The sequence below is a fragment of the Schistocerca gregaria genome, chromosome 7 (genome assembly GCF_023897955.1).
Source record: "Schistocerca gregaria isolate iqSchGreg1 chromosome 7, iqSchGreg1.2, whole genome shotgun sequence".
NCBI lineage: Eukaryota > Metazoa > Arthropoda > Insecta > Orthoptera > Acrididae > Schistocerca > Schistocerca gregaria.
This window is the reverse complement of record NC_064926.1, coordinates 541786435-541808715: the sequence shown is the minus strand read 5'-3', so window position 1 is coordinate 541808715 and position 22281 is coordinate 541786435.

Below are 22281 nucleotides of genomic sequence, written 5' to 3'. Positions count from 1 at the left end.
ATTAATATCTTGCATTTAATTCATATACCCATTAAATAAAAACTTGTTTCTAGTAATATAATTAAGCATACAGCATAGCATGACAGAAAAATATTAGGTCAAAAACATAGACAGTTTTCAAGTGCAAAAAATGTACACACAGTATCATAATGTAGTAGCAAAAAATGGAAAATTGTCAAGATGTTGAGATATCATAATGCAAAATGTCAATGTCAACTGATGTTTGTTACATCTTAAACATTTCATAGTGCATACAGACAAAAATTCTACTTTCGATAGGAAAACAATCATACATACACAAAAAATCGAAAATGTGCACGGTCTGATGTATAACGACAATAAAAGCGACCTGCTAACCTTACCTTGCCGGGCACTTACCAGGAAAAAATATGATAATCATCAGTAAGTGTTCATATCAGTAACCGGAAAAGGCATTAAAATGTGATAAATCATAAAGTATGTTCATTCAATAAAGGGTTTAATATTGGAGACATGGTGATTGCCTTTGCTTTTTCTGGTTCTCAAAGTTTCAACATGTACCACATTGGGATAAGGAATGCTGCGAATTCTGTATGGACCTGCGTATAGAAGTTCAAATTTACTGCATCTACTCTTTCCTCTGTTGGATAAATAGTGTGTGCGTACTAATATCTTCTGTCCAATGTGAAAGTCACGGCGTGTACAAACCTGTTTGTGCTGTCTTCTCCGGCGCTCTGCTGCACGTTTGATGTTGTTGAGCGCAATCTCAATTAGTTCATGGTGGCGTAGTCGACGAGATGTAGGAAAGGATACTAATTCTTTAATTTTGTTAGGTTGTTCAACATTATTCAATATAACAGTCGGAGATAGCACAGTAGATTCATTTGGTATGGAGTTAATTACATCCTGGAATGAGAGTATGTGTGTATCCCAATCAATATGTCTTTTATGGCAGTACATTCTACACAGTTTACCAATTTCTTTCATCAGTCGTTCACAGGGGTTCGAAGAAGCGTGATACTTGGATATATAGATCGGAGAAATGTTTCTAGCTCGTAACATACGTGTCCATATCGCAGATCGAAATTGTGGTCCATTGTCGGAAATTACTTTTAATACATGCCCTACATGAAATAAAAAATGTTTTACAAATGCATTCGAAATAGATTTAGCAGTGGCTTTGCATAACGGAGTGAAGGTAACAAATTTCGAAGTGAGTTCAACAGCGACAAAGATGTAGCAAAAACCTCTATTAGTTCTGGGAATCGGTCAAAAATGTCTACAGCGGCCATGTGTCTCAATTTAACAGGTACAATGGGATGTAACGGAGGAATATGTGAAGTCGTGTCTGATTTAGCTTTCTGGCAGATTTTACATGACGCTAAAACTCGTCGAATACGTTTCTCCATGTTGGCAAAATAACAGTTCTGTCTCAGTATAAGAAAACATTTTCTGGCTCCATAATGTGCGTAACTTAAATGAGTATACCAAATTAATTTGTTAACAAGTTCGTCAGGAATGCATAATAACCAGTTGTTGCCGTCAGGGTGAGAGCGGCGGAACAGAATGTTATTGCGTACCGTGTAATGGTTTCTAATGGTAACGTTATTCCTATCTTGCCAAAGGTGTTTAATTTCTTTCCGTACGTTGTCTTTACTTTGCTCTTGTGCTATGTCTCGTAATGACGATGAAATGAAGTTTTCAAATGCGACTTGTTGAATATACATGAGGCTAGAATTTGCTTGGCAGAAGTTGGTTGCGATGACTTGCTGATTGTTGCAGAGAGAACGGGATAGTGCGTCTGCTACAATATTTTGTGTACCGGGAACGAGAACAATTGTAAAATTAAATTCCTGTAAATACAGTTTCCATCTGCTTAATCTGTCATGTGTAAATTTAGCGGAAAGTAAAAACTGTATAGCTCTATGGTCTGTGTAAACGGTAGTATGTCTTCCATAAAGAAAATGCCTAAATCGGGTAAATGCCCATACAATACATAATGTTTCAAGTTCTGTAACAGAATAATTGCGTTCAGCAGGTGACAGAACGCGACTTGCAAAAGCGATGTTTTTAATTACTGTATTACCGTCTTCTTCAATTTCCTGAAAAATGTGTACGCCTAAAGCTGTGTTAGAACTGTCGGTGGCAATGTAAAAATTTCTAGTGAGATCTGGGTGTGATAAAAGTGGTGCATTCAACAAAGCTTGTTTCAGATTGACAAATTCAGACTGCGCTTGGCTATCCCAGGACCAAATAGTGTTTTTACCCGTCAGTTGGCATAATCTAGGGGTGTCTAAAGCAGAGTAATGAATAAATTTACGGAAAAAGTTAATTAAACCCAGAAAGCTGCGTAGTTGTTTCTTCGTCGTTGGAACTGTAATGTCACGTAAAGCTTGAAGTTTTTCCGGGTCAGGCGCAATGCCTTCTGCAGAAATTACATGTCCAAGAAATTTTATGGAAGTTCTGCCAAAGTGCGATTTGTTAAGATTAACTGTGAGTCCTTGTGCACGAAAAGTTTGCAACAGTTGTTCCAGAATCAAACTGTGTTCAGACCAGTTATCTTCTGCAATAAGAATGTCGTCTACATAGGTTGTGATTCTGTGTTTAAGTTCTGTCGGAAGTATAGCATTCAAACCGCGAATAAATGCTGCTGAAGAAATTGTTAAACCGAACGGTAATTTGCAAAATTGATAACAGTCACCAAAACAGAGAAATGCTGTGTACTTTCTGCAGTTCGGATGGAGCTGAATTTGCCAAAATCCCGATCTCAAATCTAATGTGGAATAAATAGCAGTACCATGAAATTTCTGTAGAAGTTCTTCTAGTGTTTGTGGGCGATCTGTTTCATTAATAATGATGTCGTTGATGTGACGTGAATCAAGTACGAGGCGAATTGAGCCATCCTTTTTCTTAACAATATGGAGCGGGTTTATGTACAGACTAACTGCTGGTTCAATAATTCCTTGGTCAAGCATAGTTTGCAATTCTTTCTTAACTTGTTCTCTATGAATATACGGAATGGGATAATGTTTGGCTTTAAACGTGTCGTGCTGTTTAACTTGAAATTCATACATGAAACCGGACATAGTACCAGGGATGTTGTCAAAAACTGGAGCTTGCCGTAAAAGAATTTTGCGTAGTTGCGTACGTTCGTCGTTTGTATTTGCGCTGCTTTGTTTTACTTTATCAGAAATCATTTGCATAACGTCATAGTCGGCTTCATCTGGTATATTATAGTTGTGTACGAACGTATCTGTGAACAATGTGGAATGACAGTCTATGTTACGTGATGCAGAAATGACCTCTGTCCGATTAATTGTTTGTTCTTCTGCAGATAGAGTGCTGAAAATCTAATGCCAGTTGTACATTTTCATCCTTTAACATTAAATAAGAATTTTGAAAGTCAATAACTGCGTCGTGCTGTACCAAAAAATTCGTGCCTAAAATAACGTCTGTTGTCAATAAGGGAACAATCCAAAAAATTTGAGTGGAACGTATGACCTGCAATAGAAAATGATGTGTCTGTAATTTTACATTTACTCCTTTACCAGATACTGCTCCTTTTACTTTAGTTTTGCCTAATGGTAATGTAGGATAAGTATTCTCTTTGTTACAAGCGTTGAAAGTTTCCTCATTTATAACTGACATAGGTGATCCAGAGTCGATTACTGCCGAAAATGTGGATGATCCAATCTTTACTTCAGTGACAGGGTGGGAAATGGTTTTTTGAATAACTGGTTTTTCATGCAAAAGAGTGTCTCGGATGCTGTCAAAAGTAATAACATTTTCGTGAACAAGTGTCTATGTATCAAAAGTATTGCTTACATCGCTGGAAGGTTTAATCTGTGCTGTATCTAGTCAAATTCTATCTGACGTGCTGTTATTTGCGGGAGGATGCTGTGGCATTTCCACTATTTGTACTGTTCTGTTATTTCTCCCTGACGTATTACGTTGGGGATGATATCTACTGTCTGGTTCATTCATGATAATCTGTTGTTGCCGATGATTCTGCTGCTGGTAAGACCGACTGTTACGCTGAAAACTGTGCTCATTACTTTTACGTCTGTCATAATGATCGTTGCAATACGGCGCATTGCGATATGAGTTGAAATGGTGTGTTTTCTGTACATGTGATTTCCTTGTTGCTGTGCGTTACTATTTGGTGGAGCCGACGCTATACGTGTAGGCGGCGAAACATTAAAGCTTGGTTGACCTTGCAGACTGCATTGTTGGTTTGGTATGCTAACCGGCTGCTTTTGATGCTGTTGCGGTGAAAACCGTCTATTTGTTCCCAAAATGTGTTTGCGATTACTGATAATTTTGCATATACTGATGATTAAAATTTTGTTTGTCATTAAAATTATGCTGGTAGTTCTTGCCATTTCCCGAGTGTCAAAAGATAACTGTCACTTTCAGGTAAAACTTGTCGCATCAGGTTTTCTTTACTCATTCTTAATCTTAGATAGATCAAGAGTGGAAGAGCTGTTTTGATAGATATAAAGGATAGTAGAAGAGAAGGCAGCAGTGCAGAGAACTAAAGATGAAATAGCACTACTACGGCTCGGGGCCCTGTGCACGCTGCGGCACATATTCATCGAAGTGTAATGAATCCCCTGAGGTCACTTACGAGCTGCAAATAAATTTTAGTTTCTGCGTTACAGGCAATGCCGGTGAAAATTCAAAAACAAATTGTAGTATCCAGTCCAAAGGATGTATTGTGTTCTGTCATTTTTAAATACCTTATATTTTTTAACGGATAAAAATTGCTTATAATCAACGTTATCGTCTCTGAATGTGCGAAGTGGTTCAGGATTGCACGATAATCCGTTTGTCTGTGTCTTCCCGGAATCCAAGTCAAGTACTCTCTGTAAATTACCTAAATTATACTGGCTGTGTGAGTGTGGAAAATGTTCGGAGAGTGGCGTATGCTGTGTCGTGTTACAGGCTGAGACATTCTTCATCTCCGTCACTTCTTGCTGTAAAGACGACACTTTTCTACGCAATGTATTACTGCACGAACCTATCTCACTGATTGTCTGCTGTAAATTTTGGAATTCGGGTGTTTGATTAAACGAAACTGGTGAAGTATCGTCTGATTTGATGTCATTGTTACTTTCGATAAGGTCAATACGACTGAACAATTCATCAAATTTTTCAGTCAGTGCTTTTACCTGACCGTCATTTTTAGTGTCACAAACATTAATTTGTTTTTGGATTTCACGGGTAGTTTTGTCCAATTTCTTAACGTCTGCTTTAATGGCATCGGGATCCTGTATTAATTCTAATTGTTCAAGTCTGTTGGTCACTGTCTGAAAGTCTACTGTGTGTGTGTCTGTTTTTGTTTTAAGATCGCAGATTTCATCATGCAATTCGGTGTTCAACTGTTTAATAGTGTTGATTTCGTCTGATACTGTACCAATGTTATTGTCTACGTATGTTTTTGCTTTCGTAAATAATTTACGCTTATCTTCCTGTCTCTGTGCAGTAATTGTTTCCATGACTTGTTTCTTTACTTTGTTCTGTTCCTGTATGAATTTACGGTAACGCGTTTCACTGTTTTGTTGGTGGTGATTAAAACGTTCGTCAATTAGGCTGTTCTGTTGTTCGAATTTTTTGTCTACTTTCGCATCCAGTGTGCGTGAAAGTTCTGCTGACATTAATTTAAACTCGTCGCGTAACTGTGTTGCGTTTTCAGAACATTGTTTAGCGACTGCACTAATTTCATCTCTAAGTAATTTCGTTGTGGCTGCATGTGTATTGCGTATCTCTTCACTATTATTCCTGGCACAGACCTTAATTTCTTCACGTAATTGTTTTTTAGTTTCACTACATTGCTCCGCAACGACTGTTATCTGTTCAGTAAGTTGTTCAATAGAGCTGTCAAGTTTTTCATTAATTTGTTTGAACGACCTATCGTGTTTCTCATTCGACTGTTTAAAACTTTCATTAAGTTGCTTGTTCGATTCATTAAGTCGTTTGAAATTTTCGTCTTGTTCTTTCTTCGACTGTTTGAGATTTTCATTAAGTTCTAGCAATACTTCCATAACTCGATCCATGCCAAAATTAGCTGCTGTATTCTCTGTGCTGTGTGATGGTGTATCTGCATGTGTCACGTTTTGTGTAACCATTTGGTCATTGTCTGATTCAGGAAAAGGTTTGCAAATCGGATGAGCTCTGTTAGTAACTACATCGGAATCAAATAAATCTGACGTACTCTGAGTACATTGTTCACCTTCGTTAGAAACAATTATCTGTTCGCTACGTAAATTTTGCAAATCAGCCGTGTCAAACTGGACAGCGTTCATTGTAACGTAAAGTGCCGAGTCATCAATTGTCGTTAAATTAACAGAGGACACAATTGAATTTCTTTGCTCATCATTAGCATTAAAATCATTACTAGTGATCGGTACGCACTGATTGTCTGTAACTGGAGGATTATCATCAAGACACTGAGTGTCGCTAGTATTATCAGTCAAATTATTTAAGTCGGCTTTTTCACTCATTACGACTCGCGATGTACTGTTAGCAGTTTTTCGCGGCATTTTCACAACTCAAAGTTAAGCACAAAATCAAACAAAGACAAAGCAAAAATGGAACAAATACAGTTACAACAAAGAGCAATAAATTGCCGATGATCTGTGAAAGAAAAAGTGACAAATTAGTAAATGCGTTGCGCCAGATGCAAACTACTTTTAATATTAAGTAAATAAGAGCAGATATATAGCTGACCACTTCTCAGAAATTCACAAAAATACGATCCTGGCCGGTTGTCGCCAAGTGTAACCTCCCCACAAAATAAAATAATATGAATAATACTCTCATTTAGCGTAACTACCCAACAGTGAAAATATAATACAATGTGACAAACCTATAACCTTTCAATAATTGACAGTCAATTTAACCCGGTAAATTTTGGGCGTCAGCAATGCTGCGTCATGTCCCTGATACATCATTCTGAATAAACTGAAAAATCTTACCTTAATTAGATCGCCGGATAACGCGTATATATCTGCTCCTATAAGAAATTTTCCTGGCGCAGCTAAGTGCAATGCTGGCCGATAGATTTGTCTTATAAAAAAGGAAAGAACTGACTTTTCTTTTCAATAATCGGGATTGCCAGGGATTGGAGAAATTAGTGAATTCTTTAAATTGAGATAAATGTCAAAAGTTACTTTTTATGAGAAAGATTATTATTAACAGATTTTTTTAAAAACATTTGCATAGGACTTCATGTAACAATACTACATATGCGCGAGGCTGCTTTTACCTTATCCTACAACGCTCAGGCTCCGCCATCGCTGCACACGACCGGCCCAGCCAACACGATACACCAGACACGACTGCCAGCTACCAACAACATACTGCTACTGCTACACAGTTCCTACTGCAGTCAATAGTGCTCTTTGGTCTCAGATTCTCTTCTAGCTTATATATCGCACGCTGCGCGTGAGCAATACATCGAAATTACATCAGCTCGAGTGCGCTAGCAACAAATTCTTTAATTATGGACCTCTTACAAGGATTCAAGCAGTGGGCGAACAAGCATACTGTAAACTACTTCCTTTGTGTTCGGATTGGATTTCCTTAGGATTCTTCCAATGAATCTCAGTCTGGCATTGCTTTACCGACGATCAACTTTATATCATCATTCCATTTTAAATCACTCCTAATGCGTACTCCCAAATAATTTATGGAATTAAGTGCTTCCAGTTGCTGACCTGCTATATTGTAGCTAAATGATAAGGCATCTTCCGATGTATTCGGAGCACATTACACTTGTCTACATTAAGAATCAATTGCCATTCCCTACACCGTGCGTCAATTCGTTGCAGATCCTCCTTCATTTCAGTACAATTTTCCATTGGTACAACCTCTCGATATACCACAGCATCATCCGCAAAAAACCTCAGTGAACTTCCGATGTCATTCACAAGGTCATTTATGTGTATTGTGAATAGCAACGGTCCTACGACACTCCCCTGCGGCACACCCGAAATCACTCTTACTTCGGAAGACTTCTCTCCATTGAGAATGACATGCTGCGTTCTGTTATCTAGGAACTCTTCCATCCAATCACACAATTGGTTTGATAGTCCATGCACTCTTACTTTGTTCATTAAACGACTGTGAGGAACTGTATCGAACGCCTTGCGAAACACGGCATCTACCTGGGAACTCGTGTCTATGGCCCTCTGAGTCTCGTGGACGAATAGGGCGAGCTGGGTTTCACACGATCGTCTTTTTCGAAACCCATGTTGATTCCTACAGAGTTTTCAGAAAAGTCATTAAACTCTGAGAGAAACCGGCATCCCAACCAAACAGCTGAAGCGCAGCCTTCGTCCGATTGGCAGTGTGGGGCGGGAATGATTCCGTCCGACAGCATACCGACAGACCGAGGGCAAACGGCAAAGCCAACTCTGTAACCATCCCAAATCTCTCCAGCCAAATATATGCAAAGTTCTTACCACAACTTGCTGCAAGATCATGATGACCTCCTTCTTGGACTGAAGGCGCCATTAGCTCGTCTAGTTCATCGAGCTTCGTACCACAGTCAATCCGTACTACTATGAAGACACTTGGCAGAAATTGCTGCGTGCCGTAAAGTCAACACGCCGGCGCAAGCTGCTGAACGGAATGATCCCTTCCCACGACAGCGCCCTCTCTCATACTGCCTATCGGACGAAGGTTTCGTTTAAGCTGTTTGGTTGGAAAACTTTGCTACGCCCTCTGTACAGTCCGGATCTTTTACCGTGCGATGTTCACATCTTTGGCGACCTAAATACACACGTGCATGTCGGTATCATTCGCACGAGGTAGTGTACGAGTGAGTGCTTCTGTTGATCCGTCAGCGGCCGACCGCATTGTACGCAATCAAGAATTAACCTCTTGTCTCCCAGTGGGATAAATGTCTTCATACGTGTGGGGGTTACCTGTGAAGGGAGTCATTCGATGGTCCCGTTCTGGCGGGTGTTCGCTTTACATATCACTGCCCCTTACACTTTCGTTCTCAACGCCTACACTACCAGTCTGGTTCTTAAATTAACTGCATGACTCAATAACTTCTCAAATATTCATTAAAATCTATATACATTGCAGCACCAAAACACTGGTGTAGGCATGCTTACTCACTGCTTACATATTCCGCCCTCACAATCATATTCCGCACATCAAGACGCTTCATTCGAACCCAAACTCGATAAGATAATGTTGTATGAATTCATGTAAACCATATGCAAATAACTAATAAATCGCAAGTGTGCACTGTGGTTGAAATACTCGTGGCTGGCGTACACACATACATTCCAGACACGATGGTCACAGGAACTTTCAGTTCGAGAGGCAACTGCATGCCCAACCCATCTACGTCGGCCGGTCGACGCTCGTGGATCAGACAGAGTTCACCCGAGGGAAGGGAGGAACGACCCCGTGTTCGGCTTAAAAGCAAATTCCGCTGCATTGTGTGGGAGCGGCCAGCCTACGCATTCTTTACACATAGCATGCAGTTTCAGACATTTTCACAAGGAGACAGTAAACGCCAAATGCCGATACTACAGATTTCCGGATTGGTCGCCTTAAACGAAACGTCATTCTCCCGTTTTAGAAGAGCAATGCTGATTGGAAGACGATATTTCTGACACCTTGATCTGAAGGAGTAATAGAAGAGACCGAAAGATATACCCCTTCATGTCTGGCGTGGAGATGCACCGTTCTGCTGCCGCTCTAGGATCGAGGAACAAGTCTCTCCTCAGTACTTCACTGGGAGAGCACCTCTGTCGAGAGCGAATCGAAGTGCGACTCTCTATATTGAGTCCTTGCGATTAAGCATTGTTCACCGTGTTGACCGACACACTTATTGTGCCGATGAACGGACAGAGTTATAGTTAAACGCCTGCGAGCGAATTTTTGAGTGGAATGGCGGTGGACTGGTTATCTGGCCGGTGTACCACGCCAATAGTTAGACTAGGGGCGAATAGGAATCCTTGACTTCATCAAGGCATAGGGAGAGATGATTGGTGAAGGTCAATCCAGATAGAACGAGAGTTATCTTATTTGTCAGCAGCGAGCGGCGCAGACAGCAGTCATCGCAGCTTACGGTATTGTACACTACAGATATTGCGAGCCCCATATTTTCTCCACAACAGTACACTTCACTGCATTTCATACGTGACAGCCTCGACCATACCTAGCAACATTCTAAATGATAATTATTTAAGTTGAGTAGGCGCGCCTCTCAGCCATTCTGCCAAGTCAATAACAATTTTAAACTTTGTATAGAAATTTCATTAACTAATCCTATCCTTGAGAGGTAACTTCACATTCCGAAAAGAACCAGGATATAACTTGTTCAATTCATAACTAAAAGTGCCATTGTGATTTCTCAGAATTTTTGCAAAATAAATAATAATAACTTTCGTTAGTTTCGTGTTTTTCTTACACTAACAAGCAATACACCAGTACCCAAGTATCCCACTAGTTACGTAAGAAATTTTGTGAATTTTTGTGTCATTTCCTTGCAGCGGACGACTCCGGAAGATATTTAATGCTGAAAGTTTTTCATGTATTTCTCTTTAGAACGTTAGGAGCGTCTGTCTGACTTCTGTAGTAGTGTGGGGGTGTAAATTGCATCTTGCAGGAGCCACAGGGTAAAGGGTGCATCTCAGATTAATCCGTTCCGCAGAATAACAGAGTCTCAGATCAACCCCACGCTCAAAACATCCAGAGATATATAAACAGGCAGAATACAGCGCTTCGGTCGGCAACGACTATATAAGACAAGTGGCTCCCGCGGTTGTTAGATCGGTTACTGCTGCGGCAATGGCAGGTTATCAAGATTAACGTGAGTTTCAACGTGGTGTTACAGTCGGCGCACCAGCGATAGAACACAGCATCTCTGAGGTATCGATGAAGCAGGGGTTTTCCCGTACAACCATTTCACAAGCGTACCGTGTCAGGAATCCTGTAAAACATCCAATCTCGCAAATACTTACAAATTGCTGCGGAAGGAAAAAGGCACTGCACGAACGGGACCAACGACGACTGAAGAGAATCGTTCAACGTGACAGAAGTGCAACCCTTCCGCAAATTGCTGCAGATTTCAGTGCTGGGGCATCAACAAGTGTCATCGATATGGATCTTTGAAGCCGACACAAAGCTTTACTCTTCGCCTGGGCCCGTCAACACCGACATTGGACTGTTGATGGCTGGAAACGTGTTGACTGGTCGGAAGAGTCTTGTTTCAAATTGTATAGAGTCGATGGACGTGTACGGGTATGGAGACAACCTCGAGAATCCATGGTCCGTGCATGTCAGCAGGGGACTGTTCAAACTGGTAGAGGCCTGTAACGGTGTGTGGCGTGTGCAGTTGGAGTGGTGTACGTCTAGATACGACTCTGACAGGTGATACGAACGTAAGCATCATGTCTGATCACCTGCATCCATTCATGTCCATTGTGCATTTCGATGGACGTGGACTATTCCAGCACGACAATGCGACACCCCACACATTGAGAATTGCTAGAGAGTGGCTCCAGGGACACTCTTCTGAGTTTAAGCACTTCCGCTGGCCATCATACTCTCGAGACGTGAACATTATTGAGCTACATGCGATGCCTAGCAACGTGCTGTTCAGAAGAGATCTGCACCGCTGGTACTCTTGCGGATTTATGAACAGCCCTATAGGATTCATGGTGTCAGTTCCCTCAAGCACTATTTCAGATATAAGTCCCTGTCACGTCATGTTGCGGCACTTTGGCGTGCTCTCGGGGCCCCTCAAAGTTTTTATTTCTTCTCCCTGGATTTTAATACCTACTCCGAACTTTTCTTTTGTTTCCTTCACTGCTTGCTCAATACACAGATTGAATAACATCGGGGAGAGGCTACAACCTTGTCTCACTCCTTTCCCAGCCACTGCTTCCCTTTCATGCCCCTCGACTCTTATAACTGCCATCTGGTTTCTGTACAAATTGTAAATAGCCTTTCGCTCCCTGTATTTTACCGCTGCCAGTTTCAGAAATTGAAAGAGAGTATTCCAGTCAACATTGTCAAAAGCTTTCTCTAAGTCTACAAATGCTAGAAACGTAGGTTTGCCTTTTCTTAATCTTTCTTCTAAGAAAAGTCGTAAGGTCAGTATTGCCTCACTTGTTCCAACATTTCTACGGAATCCAAACTATCCTCCCCGAGGTCCGCATCTAACAGTTTTTCCATTCATCTGTAAAGAATTCGCGTTAGTATTGTGCAGCTGTGACTTACTAAACTGATAGTTCGGTAATTTTCACATCTGTCAGCACCTGCTTTCTTTGGGATTGGAATTATTATATTCTTCTTGAAGTCTGAGGGTATTTCGCCTGTCTCATACATCTTGCTTACCAGCTGGTAGAGTTTTGTCATGACTGCCTCTCCCTAGGCCGTCAGTAGTTCTAATGGAATGTTGTCTACCCCGGGGGCCTTGTTTCGACTCAGGTCTTTCAGTGCTCTGTCAAACTCTTCACGCAGTATCGTATCTCCCATTTCGTCTTCATCTACATCCTCTTCCATTTCCATAATATTGTCCTCAAGTACGTCGCCCTTGTATAAACCTTCTATATACTCCTTCCACCTTTCTGCTTTCCCTTCCTTGCCTAGAACTGGGTTTCCATCAGAGCTCTTGATATTCATACACGTGGTTCTCTTCTCTCCAAAGGTCTCTTTAATTTTCCTGTAGGCAGTATCTATCTTACCCCTAGTGAGATAAGCTTCTACATCCTTACATTTGTCCTCTAGCCATCCCTGCTTAGCCATTTTGCACTTCCTGTCGATCTCATTTTTGAGACGTTTGTATTCCTTTTTGCCTGCTTCACTTACTGCATTTTTATATGTTCTCCTTTCATCAATAAAATTCAGTATTTCTTCTGTTACCCAAGGATTTCTAGCAGCCCTCGTGTTTTTATCTTCTTTATCGTCTGCTGCCTTCACTACTTCATCCCTCAGAGCTACCCATTCTTCTTCTACTGTGTTTCTTTCCCCCATTCCTGTCAATTGTTCCCTTATTCTCTCCTTGAAACTCGATACAACCTCTGGTTCTTTCAGCTTATCCAGATCCCATGTCTTTAAATTCCCACCTTTTTGCAGTTTCTTCAGTTTTAACCTACAGGTCATAACCAATAGATTGTGGACAGAGTCCACATCTGCCCCTGGAAATATCCTACAATTTAAAACCTGGTTCCTAAATCTCTGTCTTACCATTATATAATCTATCTGATACCTTTTAGTATCTCCAGGGTTCTTCCATGTATACAACCTTCTTTCATGATTCTTAAACCAAGTGTTAGCTATGATTAAGTTATGCTCTGTGCAAAATTCTACCAGACGGCTTCCTCTTTCATTTCTTACCCCCAATCCATAATCACCTACTATGTTTCCTTCTCTCCCTTTTCCTACTGACGAATTCCAGTCACCCATGACTACTAAATTTTCGTCTCCCGTGACTACCTGAATAATTTCTTTTATCTCATCATACATTTCTTCAATTTCTTCATCATCTGCAGAGCTAGTTGGCATATAAACTTGTACTACTGTAGTAGGCATGGGCTTCGTGTCTATCTTGGCCACAATAATGCGTTCACTATGCTGTTTGTAGTAGCTTACCCGCACTCCTATTTTTTTATTCACTATTAAACCTACTCCTGTATTTGATTTTGTATTTATAGCCCTGTATTCACCTGACCAGAAGTCTTGTTCCTCCTGCCACCGAACTTCACTAATTCCCACTATATCTAACTTTAACCTATCCATTTTCCTTTTTAAATTTTCTAACTTACCTGCCCGATTAAGGGATCTGACATTCCACGCTCCGATCCGTAGAACGCCAGTTTTCTTTCTCCTGATAACGACATCCTCTTGAGTAGTCCCCGCCCAGAGATCCGAAGGGGAGACTATTTTACCTCCGGAATATTTTACCCAAGAGGACGCCATCATCATTTAATCATACAGTAAAGCTGCATGCCCTCGGGAAAAATTACGGCTGTAGTTTTCCCTTGCTTTCAGCCGTTCGCAGTACCAGCACAGCAAGGCCGTTTTGGTTAATGTTGCAAGGCCAGATCAGTCAATCATCCAGGCTGTTGCCCCTGCAACTACTGGAAAGGCTGTTGCCCCTCTTCAGGAATCATATGTTTGTCTGGCCTCTCAACAGATACCCCTCCGTTGTGGTTGCACCTACGGTACGGCCATCTGTATAGTTGAGGCACGCAAGCCTCCCCACCAACGGCAAGGTCTATGGTTCATGGGGGGCTTCAGTGTATATAGAATTGCCGCATTTATGAAAGATCATCAACTGAGAACGGCTTGTCCGATTTGGTTGATGTTTTTGTGTGCATATTTTCGTTATTGTCAGGACTAGGTCTGTATGAAAAAAAAAGTGTTTGGAAATCCAACGCAAAAGGCGAAAATTAACATAAATTGCCGCGTGTATGAAACATAATTAGTTTAGCACAGCTCGACTTTGGTTGATTTTTGACTTTTTTTGTATTCATAACTGCCGAGACGGGTCTGTATGAAAGCAAATTTTTGGAAAAAGCCGAAAATTAAAATCAGTTGTGAAAGATCAGCAGATGAGAATGAATCGATCGATTTTTTAAATTTATTTTATAATTGTGTATGGCAATACTATTTTTATTTTGCGTTCAGTTTGACAGTTCTGCAGAAGAATCAATTTTACAGTTACATATATATGTGTGTGATATTTAAAGGGGAAACGCTGTTACCGAAAATCGCGAAAAGTGCTTGACCGATTTACTACAGATTTTTACGGGACACTCTAACGAGCGGTTGGATTGAAATAGGCTACATATTTTTGTGATATATTACATATACAAACATATATATGTAATATAAAAAGGAGAATCTATGTTACCAAATATATCGAAAACATCTTGACGGATTTACTTCAAATTTTTACGCGATACTCTACAGACAATTCAGACGGGAATGGGCATAGGGAAACGGGGGGGGGGGGGGGGGAGGAGGTTATACTCAGAGAGATTGGGGGGGGGGGGGGGAAGAGGAGATGTACGGAGCGATGGGGGAAGGAGCCGGCCTGAGTGGCCGAGCGGTTCTAGGCGCTACAGTCTGGAACCGCGCGACCGCTACGGTCGCAGGTTCGAATCCTGCCTCGGGCATGGATGTGTGTGATGTCCTTAGGTTAGTTAGGCTTAAGTAGTTCTAAGTTCTAACTGACTCATGACCTCAGAAGTTAAGTCCCATAGTGCTCAAGCCATTTTCTTATGGGGGAGGACGAAATAAAAGGAGAGATGGAGGGAGGGAGGGTGAGAAGATGAACAGACACAGGGGGACAAGGAATTGCAATTCCCGTACATGTTTAGCAACTGCGAAGCATTGCTGGGTTCGCAACTATCGTTTATTTATGTATTGTAATACAATGTAGCAAATTAAACTAAAGGGATCTAGTAAGAACTAACGTACAAAAGTATTAAGCTAAAGCGTCATATACTACATATTTCTCAGTATTAAAGTACTAGACAGCTGTGACTCGTTATGACGGGAACGACTGCAGTTATACTACTGTGGAGACACGGGTAGGAAGAGACAATCTGTGTCGTTCCCCCAGAAACCTGCCCTAGATGTGCGCCCTCTTAAGTATCTACGTGTATCAGCAATATTGCATACAAGTTGCCTTCAATATTTGTCAATTAGGACAGGCCTGTTCCGTAAACAGCCGTTGTTCATACAAAGAAAAACTCAGAAAGGCAGCTTCGAGACTTGGGATCCTCATTTGTCCGATCTCTTTCTCCGCAGAATTTGCTATTAACGGCAAGTATACTGACAGCTCTTCTCGTTTGCAGTTTCACAAATGTTTACCGAAAGTCGCGAAAACTGTGTCGATAGGAGACACGCCTTCGCTAGATCGCCTAGCTCTCGCTCGGACTACTGCAGGAGAAAGCGCCCCAGCCGTGACGTCACGGTGATTGCGAAACCTGTTACTGCGCCGGTGTATTCCGTAAACGACGCAGCTGTTCTGGGAGTCCTCGCGGTCGCCGCCCACGAGCCAGGGCGGGGACGCGACGCGAACGTGCGGAACGTGCCTCGAGCTGGCAAAACAAAAGAACGCCGAAGCCCCGCGGCGGTAGTGCGACTGCACTGGCCTGCCACGTCGCGGCCGCAGGGCGAACTACAGGCAGGCCGCCGCCCTCCACCGCTACGCCACCTGCCTTCCAGGGGCCGCGTCTGCACCACTCTGCCATCACTGCCTGACTGGCCCAGCGTGAGACAACGCTCCCTCCCCCTCCATTCACTTGGTATATATAGTTGTGTAGAGACTTTGTAGACAAAACGATACAAGTGCAGAAACATTAAGTGTTTCTGCACGAGCTATAACTTGTCTCGTTTTGTCTACAAAGTCTCTACACAACAATGTTTACACAGTGTGTCGTCGGTGGCATTTGTTACATTATATATTTATCAGCGGCTAAGATAAAAATTACTGAACTCATGGAATCTGTATAATTTAAAACAAAAATTCATACTGATAAATACGGCCAAACTTTCAGGAAACATTCCTCACACACAAAGAAAGAAAATATGTAATGTTGACATGTGTCCGGAAACGCTTACTTTCCATGTTAGAGCTCATTTTATTACTTCATTGTTCAAAATGTCCTCCGTTAGCGAGGATACATGCATCCACCCTCCGTCGCATGGAATCCCTGATGCGCTGATGCAGCCCTGGAGAATGGCGTATTGTATCACAGCCGTCCACAATACGAGCACGAAGAGTCTCTACATTTGGTACCGGGGTTGCGTAGACAAGAGCTTTCAAATGCCCCCATAAATGAAAGTCAAGAGGGTTGAGGTCAGGAGAGCATGGAGGCCATGGAATTGGTCCGCCTCTACCAATCCATCGGTCACCGAATCTGTTGTTGAGAAGCGTACGAACACTTCGACTGCAATGGGCAGGAGCTCCATCGTGCATGAACCACATGTTGTGTCGTACTTGTAAAGGCACATGTTCTAGCAGCACAGGTAGAGCATCCCGTATGAAATCATGATAACGTGCTCCATTGAGCGTAGGTGGAAGAACATGGTGCCCAATCAAGACATCACCAACAATGCCTGCCCAAACGTTCACAGAAAATCTGTGTTGATGACGTGATTGCACAATTGCAACATTACCTTCCTTCAATTGGGCCAATTGGCGGTGAATCGAGGTATTACAGTACACACTGACGAAACTAAAATGAGCTCTAACATGGAAATAACATGTTTCCGGACACATGTCCACATAACTTCCTTTCTTTATTTGTGTGTGAGGAATGTTTCCTGGAAGTTTTGCCGAACTTTTTTGTAACACCCTGTATAGTTGTCTAGAGACTTTGTAGACAAAATGAGACAAGTTATATCTCGTGCGGAAACACTTAAGGGGTAGGACCTCAAACGGACCGTCTTGGAGCAGGACAGACACCACAGGACATTTCAATTTCCACTGTCTATACTTTTTCGTATAAATTCATAAAACTTTGTCAGCATGACCAGGAAGTATTCAGGATTCACAATCATAACAGTGAAAGTTCAAAAAAATAACAAAATAATTTTTTTTAACATGTGGAAGTTCATCATTTTTTCAGTTCTATTGGCTGCGTTTGTTGCTATAGGTACACGTTTCTTCATAAGTAAGAGAGATTCTTCGATGAATTTTGCACAGCATACAAACCATGCTTACAGGCGTATGAAACTCTAGAGTTAATTTATGAAAAAATGAATGTGCTGTTACATTTTAAACCTCATATTTAGAAATTTTTACCACAGTTTTTAATAGATTTGGAAAATTCTAGAGTTTCATACACCTATAAGAATGGTTTGTATGCTGTGCAAAATTCATCGAAGAATCTCCCTTACCTATGAAGAAAAGTGCAACTATTGCTACAAATGCAGCCAATGGTAAGTGAAAAAAGGACAAAATAAATGTAAAAAAAATATATTATTTTCTCGTATTTTTGAACTTCCACCATTATAAGTGTAAATCCTGAATCCTTTCTAGTCATTCTGACAAAGTTTTATGAATTTATTTTTAAAAGTATAGACTGAGGAAATTAAAAATTCTTGTGGTGTCTCTCCTGCTCCAAGTCGGCCCGTTTGACGTCCTACCGCCCTTAAGGGAGAACATCGTCTGAAGTGTTTCTGCACGAGCTATAACTTGCCTCATTTTGTCAACAAAGTTTCTGCACAACTATGTTTACACAGGTTTCCTGTAAACCGATTTCCCAATAGCGCGCTCTCATCCCGTGGTCGTGCGGTAGCGTTCTCGCTTCCCACGCCCGGGTTCCTGGGTTCGATTCCCGGCGGGGTCAGGGATTTTCTCTGCCTTGTGATGGCTGGGTGTTGTGTGATGTCCTTAGGTTGGTTAGGTTTACGTAGTTCTAAGTTCTAGGGGACTGATGACCAAAAACGTTAAGTCCCATAGTGCTCAGAGCCATTTGAACCACATTTGAACCCAATAGCGCTTCCGGTTGGTACGTAAACCCACCAGCACCGATTCCGGTAATGCGGTCTTGTTTACCGGATTGCTGCCCCTACGTGTGAGTTCGCTCCAAGTGAATGTCATACAGACGGTACCGCATCTGAGTCGTGGTATGGTTTCTACAATGTTCGTTAATACCGACCAAGTTACTCTGTGTAGAGTGAAGAAAATTGACTATTGAACTTACTAGGAAGTTGTTGACGCACCACATACAATCGAACAGAAATTCATTTTATCATTATTAGTGGAAAGAGAGACTACTTTGTAAGCCCGCTCTGTGGTTTAAAGACAATGGCTCTCACGCAAAATCAGGGCTAACGACAAAACATTCGCTAATTCTGTGGCGGAACAGGAGTGTATTTCGAGTAATTCAGAATTTTTTAGCTATTCCAACTATCCAGAACGTTGGAGTACAATAGTACGCAACCGCTCATGAATTTTCACTTTTTTTCTAGGTCAGGCATGATAAAGGCGGATGTAATAACTTTCTTACAAATGAACGGGCACGGATAAGATTTTAAATCTGCCTCAAACAACCCCCTTCTTTTTCTTCTTCTCTTAAACGATGTGCAGATCAAGTGTTGGAAAACGATAGTTTAATTTTGTGGCACTTCTTTAATCTTACCGCTTACGGTCTTGGAACAGTGTGTACATCTATGCCGATTCCATAGTAATTATTACTATGAGTGGTATATCTACGGCGAACCAGTTCCGTAGTTCAAGTTTCCATCGTTAGCTGGTGCTGCCGCCGTGCAGGAGATTCAAAAATCAAAGATGGCACATGCTCGGAAATTTAAAAACAGACAGGAAATTTAAAAATTAAAGGCCGCGCTGGTGGGAAATTGAAAAATGCAATATGCTCACATTTTCAAAATAAATTTTATTAAATCCAAGATGGCGGGACTAGACCATTTGTACTTTGTGCCCATTCCTACCCATCTCCCTCCTCCTCTGCATAAATCACAGTGTAATATTAAAATGAAATATAAAAGTGTTCATGTAAAATGGGAGACCTCTGCATTACGTAAGTAGGTAGGCATGTGCGCTAGCACACACACACACACACACACACACACACACACACACACACACACATACACACACAAATTATAGATTTCCAACGAAAGTTAGTTGCACACTTGGTTGACTGTGCACATTTGTACACAACAAGGACTACTCAAAGATTAAATTGCTACACTTTTTCACATTGCAAAAATACTCTTACTGGATGACAGGAACTGATATTTTTACATACACAATTTTATACTAGGCATAAACATTAGTTCTTATCGCTGTTTTCGAAATAGACTGTCTTCATGTTGCTGATTCTTCCACAGTATATCATGCGCATGGTGCTGTTGCCGAGAAACTTAAGTTAGTGTTTGCTGACAGCCAAGAATCTTGATATTAGACAAATCTTGCAGTCCTTCAGATAAGCCAGCCCTGCCACATCAAATATGACATTGATGAATGTTGCACTCAAGAGTTGGTGTCTTCTTCCCTTCTCAAATGCTGACATGCTTTCATTGTGTATTGCACTTGAGCCATCAACCAGATACTTCAATTTATGCAACATGGAAATAGAAAAATTCCTGTTGTCTTGATTTGAATTCTCTGTGCTTCTTTCCTCCCCTGACAGTGTCCAACGAGATTTTTCGTATCCAGCATTAGGCACAGACGGATAAGGCTCTAAATTGAGAATCATATCTCCATTAAATGATGGTAAGATAGCATACAAAAATTGCATCTACTGTTCTGGTATATCTAGATTCATTGTATTTTTTGTGGGTGACAGCAATAAATATGAAAATTAGTTCACATTAAAATAGTCACTCAATTACTTTATATAAAATAATATTTCCGTAGCTAATTTGTCTAAAGAATTATATGCTACTATATATATTACTAATGAACCCAAAAATGCTTCGCAGCTGCTAATTATGTATGGGAAATATATTTTTCTTCCAGCTGGCTTGATGCAGTTAGTGAGGTTTAAGTAGTTCTAAGTTCCAGGGGACTGATGACCTCAGAAGTTAAGTCCCATAGTGCTCAGAGCCATTTGAACCATTTGAACTGCCCAAACTGGCCTTGGAAGGCCCAACGGTACCGGCTGGGCACAAGAACTGTTCGAGATTTTGGTAGGAACTTGTTTTTATATACCATATAATTAAAAAATGTGCAGTCTCTGTCTGTCCAAACATTTATCAGCGGATTGTGTAAATATTTTAAGGAAATCAGTAAAGAACTTTCGATATTTTTGCTAACAATTTTTCCTCCCTTGTGTATAGTACATTTATATTTAACACCAAATACATTTAAAAATGTGTAGCTCACGTCTGAATGTTTATTACAATAGCATGTAACAAACTGAAATAGATCAATTACAAACCGTTCAGGATTTTCGATAACGACATTAAACTAAAACTTGTCTATATATAATAGTATATGAGACCACCATCTAAAGTTTTCATTTCCTAACAGAAATTTTCTGATCTCATAAAATTTATTCCATGTTTATTAGCAGCCTTCCTCATTGTTATGTCTCTGTTTCTCATCTTCTTATAATTTATCGTGTTGCTTTCTCAAAAACTCATGATGGTCTTTGGTTTCTTGCAGTCCTTCACATAGACGATGACCACCACTCTGAATTTAGTTATGATCAGAAACTATTTTGAAGAGGGTACTTGCAACACTGGCTGTGAAGAAGTTTTCAGAATACATTGGCATAAAAATGTGTGAGACTATAGTTAGTAACTTCTTTAACAGCTAAATTTTGAAGCTGTAGATGGTTATGTATGTCTGGACGCAAAATCTCTTGATGACCACACGCAGGACAGCACCAGCAGCAACACTACCGATGACTTACTTCTATTGGTAGTTGTCCCGTATCTATATGTAACTACTGACAGGTTCTGAGAAACAAAAGTACTTAGTCAGCTGGTCAATACTTTTGCAAACACGTTCTGACAAACAAAAGTACTTAGCCAGCTGGTCAATACTTTTGCAATCTCCATTGTGTCACTGCTCCGATAAAAATGGATGTATACTTTTCTCAGAACAAGCTGAAGCTCTAAAAAAAGTTCATAGTTGGCGATTTGAGACCTGCTGATGCCTAACAGGTCCCCGTCACTTGTGTGTGATCACACGTGCATGCAGCACTCACATGTAAATGCAGCTGCTAAGCTCTCACTCTCCATGACGACTTACTAGTAATAACAATACCACAATGCTGCCTATATTTTCGTTTTTGCTCTGAAATCGAATATAATTTCTCGCCATGTACTCCAAAGGTCTAATGTGTGCCATTCGATATGCAATAATTATATTAAAAGTTTTCAAATCTTTCGAATTTGCGAATGCACCTTTTGTAGAGCTATTTCATTCAACGTAATATCCTCATATGCAGCTTACAAGTCTTTCACTTTAGTGTTTTCGGCATCCAGTGCTGTAAACCGTAAGCAGTTGATACTGCTTCTCGGAGTTCCTGTTGAATACATATACTTAATTACCACATGAATTATTGCACTGGTAACGGGGTTTTAAATGCTGTATCTACCTTAATTAAACCGAAATGGCACTGAATTGTATTTTGAAGGCAGGCCCTATAAAAAATGAATAATGTATATTTAACATAGCCATTAAACTGAAACGGAATCCATTCAGTGTAGTAAATACACTCTCACTTATCGCTCACTTCGAAAGCAGCAAAGTATTCAAACTACGTAAATAATTTTCAATTACCAGACAGTGTCTTCCAATCGTAAATGTCATCATAATCATCTTCTACATCTTCT